Source organism: Anabrus simplex, chromosome 2 (assembly GCF_040414725.1).
Source record: "Anabrus simplex isolate iqAnaSimp1 chromosome 2, ASM4041472v1, whole genome shotgun sequence".
Lineage (NCBI taxonomy): Eukaryota > Metazoa > Arthropoda > Insecta > Orthoptera > Tettigoniidae > Anabrus > Anabrus simplex.
This window is the reverse complement of record NC_090266.1, coordinates 1149535781-1149551219: the sequence shown is the minus strand read 5'-3', so window position 1 is coordinate 1149551219 and position 15439 is coordinate 1149535781. Positions and strand designations below refer to the sequence as shown.

Below are 15439 nucleotides of genomic sequence, written 5' to 3'. Positions count from 1 at the left end.
GCGCCTTAACCGTCTGAGCCACTCAGCCCGGCTAGGACTCTGTAGGCCATCACATTTAGTTTCTTCCGATTCCACAATATTAGAGCAACTGAGGCCAAGGATTTGCCCCTCCCCCTTACGATTCCCTTTTCCATTATTCTTCGACTAATTGCTTATTTATGTATTTCTTCCCCTTTCGTGAGTCCTCTTCATTATCTTCCCTATCAATAGCAGCAACCATGTAATTTTGGAGCTTGTAAAAGCAACTATGACAACAATCACCCTCAACCACCAGTTAGTTCATTTCAATGATGACTGAACAATATTTCCTCGTCAGTGATAATCATTGATGGACTTACCAACAGAAATTTAAATTCACAAATATCTCCATCTAAAAATTGTACCAAACATTAAAGATTGGAAATTTAATTTTCTACAAATGTTTTTATTTACAGTGTTTTCATAAAAGCAATATTTGCAAAGATATCTGGAAGTTTGTAAAATAAGTTATAATTGCAAATGCCTCCATTATTACTCCTTGTATGGTAAAATTCCAAAAGACATAAAAGTTCCAAAATTATATTTTATGCCATTTTAATTATATATAGGTTTTAGAATCAGAAAAATGGAGAAATTTTGTGTATCCTGTTTTGGCCCTCCTTTGGAACGCCACCGCAAACTAATAAAATAATATATAGCCTATTGCACAACCCAGCTATCCTCTACGTCAAAAGTAAAATTGGAAGCTGTTTTACAAATTCATGCCATCAAATGTATTTTACCAAATACAACCTGTGACAAAGTTTGGTGAATAGTCCTGTACTATCAACATAGAGGAACAATGCACAACAGTGACCTTACTGTCCTTTGATATAATCCCCTCCCATAACTATGCACTGCTGAGTTTGGCAATACATGTCCTGGAAACTTTGCAAGAAGGATGGTGTTCAAAAGCCTTGAATGTCAGGAATATCGTCAAATCTCTCTCCTTTCAAAGCGAGTTTGAGTCGTGGGAATAGGAAGAAGTCTGGAGGATTGAGATCTGGCAAGTATGGGGGATGTTCAAGTTGCACCACCCCCTTTTTTGCCATGAACTGTTTGACGATATTGGCTGTGTGTGGGTGAGCGTTGTATGGACAAAAAACCATGAACCTTGTTGTGCATACTGGGATCGTACCCTGCGTAGACGTTTCATGAAACGGTTCAAAATTTCAATGTACCTTGCAGCATTCAACGTTGTTCCCTCAGGTAGAAATTCCTTGTGGATAATGCCTTGACTATCAAAAAAGGTGATGAACATCGTTTTGATGTGTGACTTTTCGGCTCTGACCTGTTTCCGACGAGGGGATCCCGGAGAACGCCATTCCATGCTTTGTTGTTTCATTTCAGGGTCATACCTGAGACACCAGGTTTCATCCTCAGTGACAATACAGTTCAAGAAATATGGTGTCACATCTGCTGTTTGGACAAAATTCTGTGAAGCCTCTAAACATGCCTGCTTCTGATAGTCAAGTGATGTGGCACAAGACAAGAACACGTTTTCCTCTTCCCTAACTTCTGGGTAACGATTTGTCACACGAATTCACAGTTAATCTGCAGTTCATCCGCTATCATGCGCACAGTCAATCGCCGGTCATGCATGATTCATGTCCACACCTTCTCATTGTTTTCGTCACTGACAGTGGTCGCCGGTCTTCCGCTACGGGGATTGTCAGAAACACTTTCCCAGCCTCCTCAAAAACGGGTGAACCACTCCTACACACACTTCAAGGACAGTGCTTGATCTTCATAAACAAGTACCAGCATCGCATGCGTTTCTTTCGGTGTCTTGCCAATCTTAAAACAGTATTGTACATTGACCTTTTAGTCATTCATGTTCCTGTTCGCAGTTCAGAACCAACGCACTAAACACGCACTGTGTCAAACAGGTCTTACGTGGCACACACATGATGTTCAACTGAACAAAGTTGGGAGCAGGAGCAGCGTTGTGTGTCGCCAGTGTTGCCGGATCAACTGTTCTGACTTCATTCACCAAACTTTATTGTCACAGTTGTATAACCAAACTGGTTAAATAAAAAAATATGTCAGGTGTTTTTGTAAGCAGAAGTGAAATGAGACTTTAATTTGATTTACAGTTCTGCGCAAACAAACTGTTTATTTTCACTACAGTGCAGCACAAATGGCACTCTACATCAACCCTTTCCCTGCCAAGCTAAAATGCTGTAGTACTGCTAAAACTGCCAAACTAAATTAAGGTAAAACGTAAGGTCTTCCTAAAAGTTTTGTACTCTCCTCAGTTTTGAAGCTATATAGATGATTTTTTTTAATTTTTATGATTCATGATATATCCATGTATATGTCCTGTGATTTACTTTGTTGACGCTTACGTCTTCTTTATGTAAAAAAGAATAATGAATTATTAATTTCCACTTTCTATAACCAATTTTTCAAATTTGAATTAGTTTTTGGCATAGGAATAATTATTTCACATGATGTTAATGTCACTGATAGAATCACTAAACTTTGTTGTCTTTTAATGTTAAAAGTTTTAAATCTCTATGTTTAAAAATGTCCTAATGATTTTAGTTTTAGAAATTGAAAAAAGGGGTTAGGTTAGTCGTCATGGTGCCTTGCATTTCGCTAGTTAACATTAACGTCACTGTCATCTTCACTTTCAACAGTATTAGTAGAAATAGTGGTGGTGGTGGTGGTGGTGGTGGTGGTGGTAGTAGTAGTAGTAGTAGTAGTAGTAGTAGTAGTAGTTGTTGTTGTTGTTGTTGTTGTTGTAGTAATCTGAGGAGGGATAACACCAATGGGCCTAATATCTGTCACATGAACAGTTACTATCCCTTACTGTTTTCATCACTAGAAGATATATCACTGTCACTTCCTAACAACATAGCCTGAACGTATTTTTAACACAAGTGTTCTGAATAATATTTTGCCATCTTACCCTACATAAATTTGCAGGATAATACGCAAAAACATGATAAAAGCAATACCTCCCATCAAACAAACTTGCCGCACAAAGTTCATGGCGCACATGACATGGCCAGTGCGTGCCAACCTCTCAAAGAAATAAAAAATAAGAATGTTATATTCTCTTTGTCAGAGAGAAAATGGAATTTAGTTGTAGTTAGAGATACCATGAATCAGCCAACATGCACATGCGAGTCATCTGTTGGGTTAAACCTGAACCAACGGTATTTGAAAACCGGCCTTCACAGCATCGGACCTCATCAGATCGCGGCAGTTTTATGATTCAAAGAGCATTGGCTTACATCGGATCTTGGCAGCCATTGGGTTAAAATGCCAAATAAAACAACTTTCCTGCTGTAATTTTTAATGGAGTTATCATTTACACTGTTTCATTCTATTGTACACACTCTAGTGCTCACCAGCAACTGACACTGCTTCCATCACAACTCACCCTCCACCATGTTTCTTACTTCCCACACTGTCCCTCTCGCATGGGGCTACAGCACAGCACTTTAATGGCCACAAGTGCTGGGGCAGCCAAATGATCTTGGGTTAGATCATCAAAGACTACTGAAGAAGTTCAAGTGACAGTGATAAGGAGAGAGAAGTTATTTACATAAACAAGCCATGGCCTATGATTAAACAAACAAATATGTATTAAAGTTAGAATCCCATAAGGTGCATCAGACTATAGTTCGACCGAGGCAGTCATGTCATGTTTTGTCAAATCGAGGGGTTGATCTCTAACCCCTACCAACCTTCATCTGGCGTCTCAAGAGTGATCACTGTTAGGGTCTCTTCTATTTGCTTTGTTTCTAACTGACATTACTTCAGTCATTCAGAACAGCGAATGTCTCTTGTACGTTGACAACTTAAAACTATACACAGTCACAGAAGAAGCCAGTGATGGCACCTATCTACAAGAGGATCTGAAGCAAATATGCAAGTGGTGTGATAAATGGTCCCTCAGAGTAAATAAAGTTAAATGTGGTGTCATGTCCTTTACTCGGAAATTAACAACTGTCTTTTACATAATATATAAAATCAGTGGATAATGTTTAAATCATACTGAGGAGTTTAATGACCTGGGTGTAATTCTGAGTAACAGGAATGGCTTATCCTTTGAAAAATACATTGATGATACAGTCGAACCTCTCTTCGTGGACAGCGTCGGTTACAAAGAAAAAGGTCCGTTATGACAGGTGCCCGATTAAAGAAATTTGTAAAAAATAATAAAACATTTTAACGGCAAAGAACATCCACCTTAAATATAAGCATTTATATCTTTGTTTTGATTATTCTGAAAGTTTGTTTAAATACTTCTGTCAGAGATATTACAAGTTATTTTACATACTTTACGAACAATACCGCACCGAGCAAGTGGCCGTTTGGTTGGCGTCGTGCAGCTGTGAGCTTGCATTCGGGAGATAGTGGGTTCAAACCCCACATCGGCTTTTCCGTGAAGATGCTCTTCCGTGGTTTCCCATTTCCACACCAGGCAAATGCTGGGGCTGTAACTTAATTAATGCCACGACTGCTTCCTTCCCACTCCTAGCCCTTTCCTATCCCATCGTCGCCATAAGACCTAACTGTGTCGATGCATCGTAAAGCCAATTGTAAGAAAAAAAAAAAAAAACACTTCGTGAAGTAATCATTAAGCTTTGTCTGGGTAAATACTTTCTTAACTGCAATATTCCTGAAAAGGGAATAGAGTCTGTTAAATTGTTCCACTCTTATTGCCAAACCAATGGTCCAGTGTGACATACAAATTCTTCATCTATTTAAGTATATTTAATCCATGCTTCACTTACAGAACTACTACTTTTTTCGTCCGCCTAACAATAATCATCACATTCTGGTCCTGATTCAGGACCTGTAAAATGAAAATAAGTTTTATACAACTAGTGAATGCTGCTGGGTATAGCCAGAAACACTTACGAAGTGCAATGAATTAAATTAAAGCTGAATATTTAGGTTAAAAGAATTAAAAACTCTCTATCATGAGAAGATAATGAATGATAAGTCGAGGTACAAACAAACATACCTTACAATAAATGCAACACACAATTACTGTATAACTTGATAACATAGGAAGCCTACTTTAAATGCATCTTGAAGTCGCGTCCGCCAGCCACTCTCAAGATTGTCACGGCAAGGAATATTCTCTTCTCTGGCGTCAAATACGTATGTCAATCCAGCTATCGTATCTAAAGTCTGAAGTTCATCATATTCATTTGGAACCTCTACCTCTTGTTTGTTCTTCAGCCGTAGAAATAGTGATGCTGCATTTTGCAAAGCATTTCCTGATTGTGGTTTTGCAGACTTCATTCCAGGCTGCTTTTGTTCAAGAAACTGCATTAGGAACATTGATCTTCTTCCTCAATTCGAAAGCTATGTCTGCTTCATCCATATGTGCCACTAAAGAGCGTAAAACCCTCTTGTGATAGCCTAATTTGAATGCTTGAAAGCTTCTATGATCCAATGGCTGAAGATGAGAAGCGGTATTGGGTCGAAGGAACAAGAGTTTTACATATGAAAGTCGTATTTCTGGATGACATGCAGTATTATCTAGCATCAAGATCACGTTACGTTTCCTGGCCTTCATCTTGGAATTCAAAGCTAGGAGCCAATTCTTGAATATTGCTGGCATCCATGCCTTTTTATTTGCATGCCCTTCAACACCAAGAATATTTATGTCCATGTTTTTAAAGCACCTGGGTCTCAAGGATTTATCAATTTAGAAGAATTTCCTTTTCACCAAGTGTGTGAGAACGAAACATGATAACGATTCTTTCTTTTGAAATTTTCCCCCCCTTGCAACTTTCATTCGGCAAAGTTAACTTCTTTTCTTTTCTTTTTGCTAGTGGCTTTACATCGCACCGACACAGATAGGTCTTATGGCGACGATGGGACAGAAAAGGGCTAGGAGTGGAAAGGAAGCGGCCGTGGCCTAAAACAATCTAGCCACCCACTGCTAGCTACAGAATTCTCAACTTTTAGATTATCTGCCATTGCTTGTACTGCTTCTTGTAACATTGACCCACTCACACACAGTTTCTTTACTCGAGCACATTTGAATCACTCATATACCGCAATGCTCACTTCTGCAAAAACTGACTCCAATAACGGACCATTTATATTGGTATAATAAATTTACTCATTCGGAACAAATATTTCAGTTTCCCCATGGGAATCAACGTCTATATCATCTGATGGCCAAGCAGGCATCAATTTTTGACAATGAGACAAAGTCTCTCGTGGTGCATTGCCACTGCCGGTGGCTACAATTACCCTACACAGTGGCCTCCATGGTATGCACTGGCTGGCATCTTGGTAGGTGTACTAGGTACCAACTGATGAGCCCAGCCTAGCACACGGGGGCGAAACGCTGGCAACCAAGAATGAGTTAGCTGGAAAATTTATAATGTCCAATAACGGACCATTTATATTGGTATTATAAATTTACTCATTCGGAACAAATATTTCAGGTAGGACAACAGTGGATGTACAGGGTACTAAATAGAATCTGGAAAGAGAATGTAATACCCAATGACTGGAAGCAAGGAGTCATCATCCCATTGTTGAAGAAAGGTGATAGAAAGAAATGTACCAACTACAAAGGTATAACTCTGCTGTCACATGGCCTCAAAATCTACGAATCCATCCTTGAGAGCAGGATTAGAAAATATGTTGAAGCTACACTTGAGGGGGAACAACATGGATTTAGACCTCATAGATCAACTATAGACCTCATTTTTGCCACCAGAATGCTCTATGAGAAGTACTGGGAGAAAGGTAAAACACTTATAATAGGTTTTTTGGACATCGAGAAAGCATGTGACCATGTACCACGCAGGCATATATGGGAATGTTTGAGACATAAGAAAGTGCCCAATTACATCATAGCACGAGTACAACGATTATATGATGAAACCAAGTGTTGTGTCCAGGTCCAGGATGGAAGGTCAGGTTGGTTTGAAAGAAAGAGTAGAGTCCAGCAAGGAAGTTGTCTTTCACCACTTCTCTTCATAATCATAATGGATGAAGTTTTAAAAGCAAAAGGATCCAACAACTAATGCCCTGGTTTTTGCTGATGATGTAATGGTATGGGGTGAGACAGAAGCAGAACGCATGAAGCTTTTACAACCTTAGGTCTCAAAATCAGCAAAACTAAGACAGTTGGCTTGGTGATGAGTAAAAATTCTCCAACTGTTCATCTAAGAATTGGAGATGAGGAGATGGATATTGTAGACAACTTCCAGTATTTACATCAAGAGATTAGTAACATAATACAGAAAGCTTCCAAATTCTAGCACGCTGTACGTCAAATACTTTGGGATGAATCATTTCCGTTAGTTTCCAAGATCAGCTTGTACAAAATATATCTAGTACCTATACTGAAGTATGGCCTGGAAGCAGCAGCACTTATTGGACCAACAAAGAGTTGTCTTCAGGCAACAGAAATGAAGTTTCTCCGTTCTTGTCTACAAAAAAACAAAAATGGATAAAATAAGGAATGTGGATATCCGACAACAGCTTGGATTGGAAAGCTTGCTGGAGACTCTAGAAGTGAAGAGATTGCAATGGTATGGTCACATGAAAAGAATGAACCCTCACAGGACTCCTCGAACATACTTTGACCGCAATGTTCCTGGGAAGAGACAAAGAGGAAGCCCTCGTAATGCTTGGGAAAAACAGATAATGAAGGACCTTGAAATTAGAGATGTGAACTGGTGTCGCATATATGAGCAGCATCTGTAGATGGATAGAACAAGCTAGAGGAGGCTCGTACACAACCGCACCCGGCTTGCTGGAGCGAAAAAATGATGATGATGATGATGATGATGATGATTAATATTATCGTATACGATTATGTTATTGAGACCAGAACATATGTTGTACCTTACATACATAAAGCCGTGGGATTGCCCATTACTGTTTTGGTCCTATTATAAGACTGGGAATTTCACATTTTTGTGTTAAAATGTTATAAAAACTGCAGTCGTTTTATTTGCGCAGGTTACATTTAAAAACTTTGTATAATTTTGCACTCGTACCGACTTGTACAGCGAGCGCGCTTTCCAGCTGAGCTCAAAATAACTGTAATTTTGGAAGTGTTAATGATATTTTTTCTCTTTCCAATTTGATTGTGATTAGTGACGGGCAGAATTGAATATAATGCATTCGAGAATTTGAGGATCGATACTTACATTTGAAAGGTCTTGTTCGAAACCATATTCTCGAGTTCAACATAACCTTTAAAAATCGATGTATGCCTAATTTACATGGTACAAGATTTCCATAAACTGACTACGAACAGTATACGGTTGACCAAAATATAACACAAACTATGAATCGGTTATGCATCGCCGTACACTTTACATACTAGTACTAATGTTGTTTACACAGCAAAGCCAAACTATAGAATTCATGCTAGGAACAAGATTTGCATCGAGAAATGTTATATAATGTGTGTGTGACACAGTTGTTGGCTTAAGATAATAAAAGTTTAGAAAATTCATTTTGATCGATCATATTACTGATTCAATTCAGATTTCATTTCCATTCAGTCGGCAGTATAACCGGAACGGGGAGAGCTCCCTCCTTACTCCTCACCCCCCCCCCTAAAAACTGGTATCAAGAAAAGGTTCGCTTATACTACAATGGAAGATTAAAAAAAGGGATTTTGCCATTATGCTGGGCGCTTTTGTATCTAATGTGCTTTATTTTATTAGATTAGATAATTAAAAACTACTTGTGGTCGATTGTTGTTTGGCTTGGTGTTACGGGTATTAGATTTTTCGGAGAGTTTGGCTGATCAAAGTTGCTGAACTTGAAATAAGTTTTCAGAGGAAACTGACGAATTTTCCCCGGTAAAACTGAATGTCAAATTTCAAGATTTTCAAGTCGCGTACCAGTAATTAATGTTTGAAGCCGGCCCTGTGGTCTAACTTGCCTGCCTCTCACCCAGAGGGCCCGGGTTCGATTCTCGGCCAGGTCAGGCATTTTTCCTGGATATGAGGCTGGTTCCAGGTTCACTCATTCTACGATTACCTTTAATTGAGGAGCTATTAAATGGTGAGAAGGTGATCCCGGTCTAGAGAGCCAGGAATAACGGCCTAGAGGATTAGTCATACTGACCATGCGTCACCTCGTAATCTGCAGGCCTTTGTACCAAAGTAGCGGTCGCTCAGTAGGCGGAAGGCCCATTGGGGCTGTAGTTTGGTTTGGTTCAGGGATGTTTGTAAGATTATAAGTATACACATTTCACTTTTTTGATGTTTAGCCGAATTGTTGATGGTTTATTCGTTCCTGGATTTTCCGTTTTCCCGTGTTGTACGTTTTTTATTCATGGTCCCTACAAAAACGGAGATTCGAGGTTCCACTGTATTTTGGTATCAAGGTAGGGGACCAGGATAAGTCATGGGCTCCACATATATGTTGCAACTACGAGAATGGATGAAAAATAAAATACGATCTATGGGTTTTGCCGTGCCTATGGTTTGGCGGGAGCGTACAAACCATACAGATGACTGCTATTAATTCTGCTTGACTCCACCAATTAAATCAGGATTGTCAATGAAGAAAAGAGGAACCATTGAATATCCAAATCTTCGGTCTGCTATTCGACCTATTGCACATTCAGATAGTTCACCCGTTTCTACTCCACCTCAAAATTATGAAATGGAAACAGAAAATGAAGACAGTGTAAAAGTAGAAGAACCCAACAAACCTTTTAGTCATCCCATGACCCTGATTTTGAGGTAGGTGATAAACCGCACAGACTGAGTCAAGCGGAATTGAGTGATCTCATTCGAAACCTTTACTTAACACAGGATACGGGCAGAACTTCTAGGGTCAAGACTACAGCAAAGGAATCTTCTCCAACATGATGTCAGGGTCTCACAGTACAGACAACGTTAGAGGGAACTGCTTCCTTTTTTCCAGAAGAAGAACAATCTTGTTTTTTGCTGCAACGTTAATGTTCTGATGACAAGTTTGAATTTGAACCATGATCCAACTGAATGGAGGCTATTCACAGATGCATCTAAGCTTAGTTTGAAAGCTGTATTATTTCACAACGGCAACCACCTTCCATCTATTCCTGTTGGTCATGCAGTTCACATGAAGGAGACTTATGCAAACATGACAGCCCTCCTCAGCGCAATCAAATACACTGAACACAAGTGAAAAATCTATGGCGATCTAAAAGTCATAGCTGAACTCTTAGGAATGCAACTGGGGTACACTAAATACTGCTGCTTTTTACGTATGTGGGACAGGGATAGAAAATCACATTATATTAAAGCAGACTGGCCTACAAGAAATCTTAACACAAGCAAGAAAAATGTTGTTGCTGAACCTCTAGTGGACCCAAAAGATGTTTTTCTTCCACCCCTACATATAAAGCTCAGTTTGGTGAAAAATGTTGTCGAAGGTTTGAACCAAGAAAGTTAAGGAAGGTATTTTTGTTGGGTCACAAATTCGTCAACTTATAAAGGATCCTGCGTTTGAACAAGTTTTGGAGGGGAAAGAAAAGGAAGCTTGGGAAGCCTTCACAGGCGTTATTCATGGAATTTTAGGCAACACAAGAGATGACAACTGCACTCGGTGACAGTGCTTCTGCAAAAATACCATCAACTTGGATGCAACATGTCTCTTAAAATCCATTTTCTCCACTCCCACCTAGACTATTTCCCTCTTAGTTGTAGAGCTGTCAGTGATGAACAGGGAGAAAAGTTCCATCAGGATATTTCTGTAATGGAATAAAGATATCAAAGCCGCTGGAATGAAGCTATGCTTGTGAATTACTGCTGGTTTCTGTGTAGGGATGCTCCGGAACTCACTTATAAGAGGCACGCAAAAAGACAACGATCTCACAAAGCCACCACATGCTTCTCTTCAGATCCAGCCACTTGCTAGGTATTCTTCCATCAGTTTACAACTCTTAGAATGTTACTGTCATTCTAAAAGTTTCAAGTAGACTTTCAATGTTATTGGCATATGTAATTAAAATGTATTATTTTCTCTTGATCCATTAAAATAAAATACTTACAGGTATTGAATATCACAGAAACAAGAGCTAATAAAAAAAATTCTTTGTGATATTCATTTTTCTCAACCCTAAATTAGTAAGAATTGACTCACGAAGTGAAGGAAACATTCAACTTTTTTATTTTGTTGTACAGTGATATTATTCTGTAGTTAGTGCTTGTATTTTATGTTCAAATTGGTGAAAATATATGAATGAGATGGTTGGCTGAAATAATCCAGCACTGGGGTCGCACCAGCCTGTCCGAGAATTCAGCAACGAAACGGTTAAATGAGGCTAATTTAACATGTGTCCTATATAAAATAAAATCTGTTCCGAGGAAAAATGTCCATATAGGGGGGGTGTCCACATAATAAGCGTGTCTGTCAGGGCAGGTTTGACTGTATGATAAAAAACTTCCAGAATAATTGGGTTTATCAAAAGAAATTGTAAAGATTTCAGTAACAATGCATGTGCCAAAACACTGTTTTGTTCTCTGCTGAGACCCTCTTTCGAGTATGGTTGTGTGGTGTGTCTAATGTATCAAAAGGTCACATTTACTGAGTCGAGAGAGAGCTCAGGTAAAGTTCATGAAGTGGATTAGTTTTGGATACATGGGCATGCCACTCTCTTCAAGCAGGTATGAAGAATTCACAAAAATTGTTGGAATGAATACATTGGCATTATATCCAAAATGAGCAACTGCAATGTTAGTAATTAATTAGTAATTAAAGTAGACTGTCCGGCTATACTGGGGTTTGTTCCGCTTCATGCTCCAAGCAGGGGAACAAGGCAGAAATTTACATTCCACATTCCCAAATGTACGGATGGTTGCACACCAAAATTCTTGGTTCATGCTACCACTTAGGACCATAAAAGAGCTGGAAGGGTCACTTGACATTTTTCATCACCCTTCCATTGTAATATGGAAAGCCCTTCTCAGGGTGGGGAACGTGCTAATTATGTGTAAATTATTATGTCAATAGTGTGTAGTATGAATCAAATCTGCTGAAAATCTGTGAAGATTTATATTTGTACGTATGTGAAAATTTGTATTTATCTGCAAATTTTTTCTTATTGCAATTAGCTATTTAATTTTCTATTGTATCATCTGTAATTGGGTTATCCTGTAGACAATAAATATATTCTAATAATGTTATTGTTCGCCTTTGCTGGCAGGACCTAGTATTTACAGTGCACTATGTCTTCTGGTATGGGCTACAAAAATTTTGTTACTTTCATTGACCTGTCTCAGTCTTACCTTGGCTTTGACAATATGAAAGTGACTGAGGTATGAGCGATGCTAGTAATGCCATTCCTTCTGCAGCCAGTCCGTTATGAATGGTGTGAAAATATCGCTCATAGGGTCAGTTGGTGCATGCATTTCAGTGGGCTTGGCAGACTGATATGTAATAGCAACTTCTGGCTCGGTGAAGAAAATAACGGGAAACTACCTCACTCCTCATTTCCCTAGTAGGCCTCTTCAGCGATGCCTAGGCCATCTATGACAGCTGATGATGGAGCTGTTGAGGATCGAATCAGCCTTAGGGCTGAAGACTGAACATACACATACAATGTTATGGTTTTTATGATCCACTAACTATTACTACTTGTTGACGATTTTCAGAGATGCCGAGGTGCCGGAATTTTGTCCCACAAGAGATTTTTACATGCCAGTAAATATACTGACATGAGGCTAATGTAATTGAGCACCTTCAAATACCACCAGACAGAGCCAGGATCGCACCTGCCAAGTTGGGGTCGGAACGACAACGCCTCAACCATCTGAGCCACTCAGCCCGGCCAAATATATTATATTCTATATTTTAAATAAATACTATATTGAGAAATTAAAGGAATTAAAAAAACTTATTTGCCCTCTAGTATCTATTTCTTTAGCATATTATTGTTTCTGTATTGGATTACTTTAATCAGATGTGAAATAATGTAGACACAATAAAAATGAAATAGTAAAAACAATTAATGAAACATAACATTTTAAGAGAGATTATTATTATTATTATTATTATTATTATTATTATTATTATTATTATTATTATTATTATTACTAACAAATACATCGCAATTGGGAAATATCCCGGTGACGATGATCACTTACAGCAGTGTGATAATAAAGTAGAGTTAAAACATAATTACCCAACAACAACAACAACAACAACAACAACAACAACAACAACGAGTATTACAAGCAAATCCCTGGAAAGAAAATATTACAAGAAATTCTATTAGTTTAACATTCTAAATGCAGCATCATATACAAATTCACACGAACCTGAAGTATTTCAAAATTTTACACTATGACTTAAAGTAGACTGAGCGGTCCAATTACTAACTACTATCTTAGCATTGTAGATAAATCACGTTCATATAAAAATTCACACATACCTTAAATAATTCAGATGCCTTAATACTACAATTTACAGTGCATTAAAATATGACACCATCAAATAGAAAATTACACACAGTTTACATAATGCTGAAGTCTATTCTTGAAGCATCTTACATTTTTGGGAAAAGGCTCCAAGACAGCTGCAGGCAATGCATTCCAGTCATCAATTCCCCGATTTACAAACGAATATTTACCATACTTTTCTGTCATCTACCTTTTACTTTATACGGATGATCTGTCCTTATGTAACAGGGCTTAACTACAGCCCACATCTATACCTTTAGTGATCCTCGTTCTTAACCTTTGACTTACAAAATTTAGAAGGTTACTCTTCAATAAATTAGATACACCTGCCTAGGATGAAGTTTAGTGCAGTGAGTTCCCACAAGCATCAAATCAAATCACGATTCAAGAGGCTTAAAGAACACATCAGAGAAAGGATGGAAATAAACAGAGATAATGGGAAAAAGGTTTAAAAAATTCCAAAAAGGACAAATGTACACGTGAATTATTGTGCAAGATTCCAAATCCTTGCCAGGGAAATTATTTTCATCTCTTAAGGTAATTCAATAATCAACAACCCACAAAATCAGTAAACATTACCATGGCAACCGATGCAGGCAAAAACAGCTAGAAGGAACCAATCCAAGCCAATCCCACAATAATAGAATTTAAGTATGAACAAAAGAGAATCTAGAGTAATGAAAACTTCAGATAATAAGATTAAATAAGTGTAAGGATAACCCAAAAATTAATTGCAGCACGAAAGGGGTCGAATCCGAGTAACGTAACCCTTGTGGAAACTCATGCGGGCGTTAAAAAATCCAATTAACGTATTTCTTTAGGGTCATTACAGTACAACTACGTTACTCCCTAAAACATTAAATTGTTATATTTAATAATAACCAAATCATGGGAGTAAGCAGTTTCAGTAATACATCAATGAGAAACCCATTTTCTCTAGTGAAACACGAAGAGACCAATTTTCTTTTTTTAAACAGTTTACAATTAAGTTCAAAGGAACTGATGAATTTCAAAGGGGCCACTCCAAAGACCAAAATAAAATCGGAGTAGTAGAAATTTCACTAAGGCTTGAAATGATGGAAGAAAATCATCCTCACACAAGGATGTTTAGCCATAATCCATGACTAGCCTGAAAGCTAGCCCAGAGCTTCGGTGAAACACACTCCTTCCGCCATCGTGGCAGACAAGCAAATCCTGGCTGCCTCTGGCCAGACCAAGAAGAAAGATGCGTAATAATACAAACAAGCTCTAAATTCGACAAGGAGAGACAGGGCCAAGAAGTCATGCTGACCTCCGTAGAAGGCAGCACAAGACAGAAACATGTTCGGTGCTGACTCACACTGAATAGCAGAAACACAACATGCAGTCCTCTTTTAAAAAAATAAGAACGGGCGTTTTAGGGGAAGCAGATATAATAAAACAGGAATATGGCCTCCAGTCACGTAGAAAATAGTAGGAGGAAACGAGTAGAAAATTAACACCAAGTGACACAGATTTCAACGACTTTTGCCAGATCAAAATCATAAATAGAGAAGGATACTAAATGTTACTTCGGTAACACATACTTGCCACATTACTTCTAGGATTGAAATCATTAAGCACGAATCTTCCAGCATTTCGCTGTACCATCTCAAGTTCCTAATGAGTCCTCTTTGGTATGGATCCCATACGGCTGCTCCATATCCCAGGACTGGCCTAATGAGTGATTTATAACCCTGCGGCTTTGCCTGGGAACTTTTTATGCAGAAATTATTTTGGTTGATAAAATTTAATAAGTAAGACTTCAATAAAGTATCTGAAATTAAATGTCATCCAACACTGAGTTTTTCATTATACAATAGAAAATTATTATTAGAGTGAAACATCAAATCAACTGTTCAGCTTTGACTTATCATTTCATCACTGAACACATCACTACCCAATCAAAAATTTGCACAAACATCTTACATCCTCTACTGTCTATGGCCATAAAAGGACAATAAAAAAGAACATAACTCAGCAAGGCCAAATTACAT

The 15439-nt window shown here is 38.3% G+C and overlaps 1 protein-coding gene across 1 annotated transcript in view; it reads right to left on the bottom strand.

The window, feature by feature from the left end:
• hob (hobbit) overlaps nt 1–15439 on the bottom strand; it is a 460559-nt gene that overhangs the window by 330551 nt on the left and 114569 nt on the right. The gene's annotated exons all lie outside the window — the stretch shown is intronic.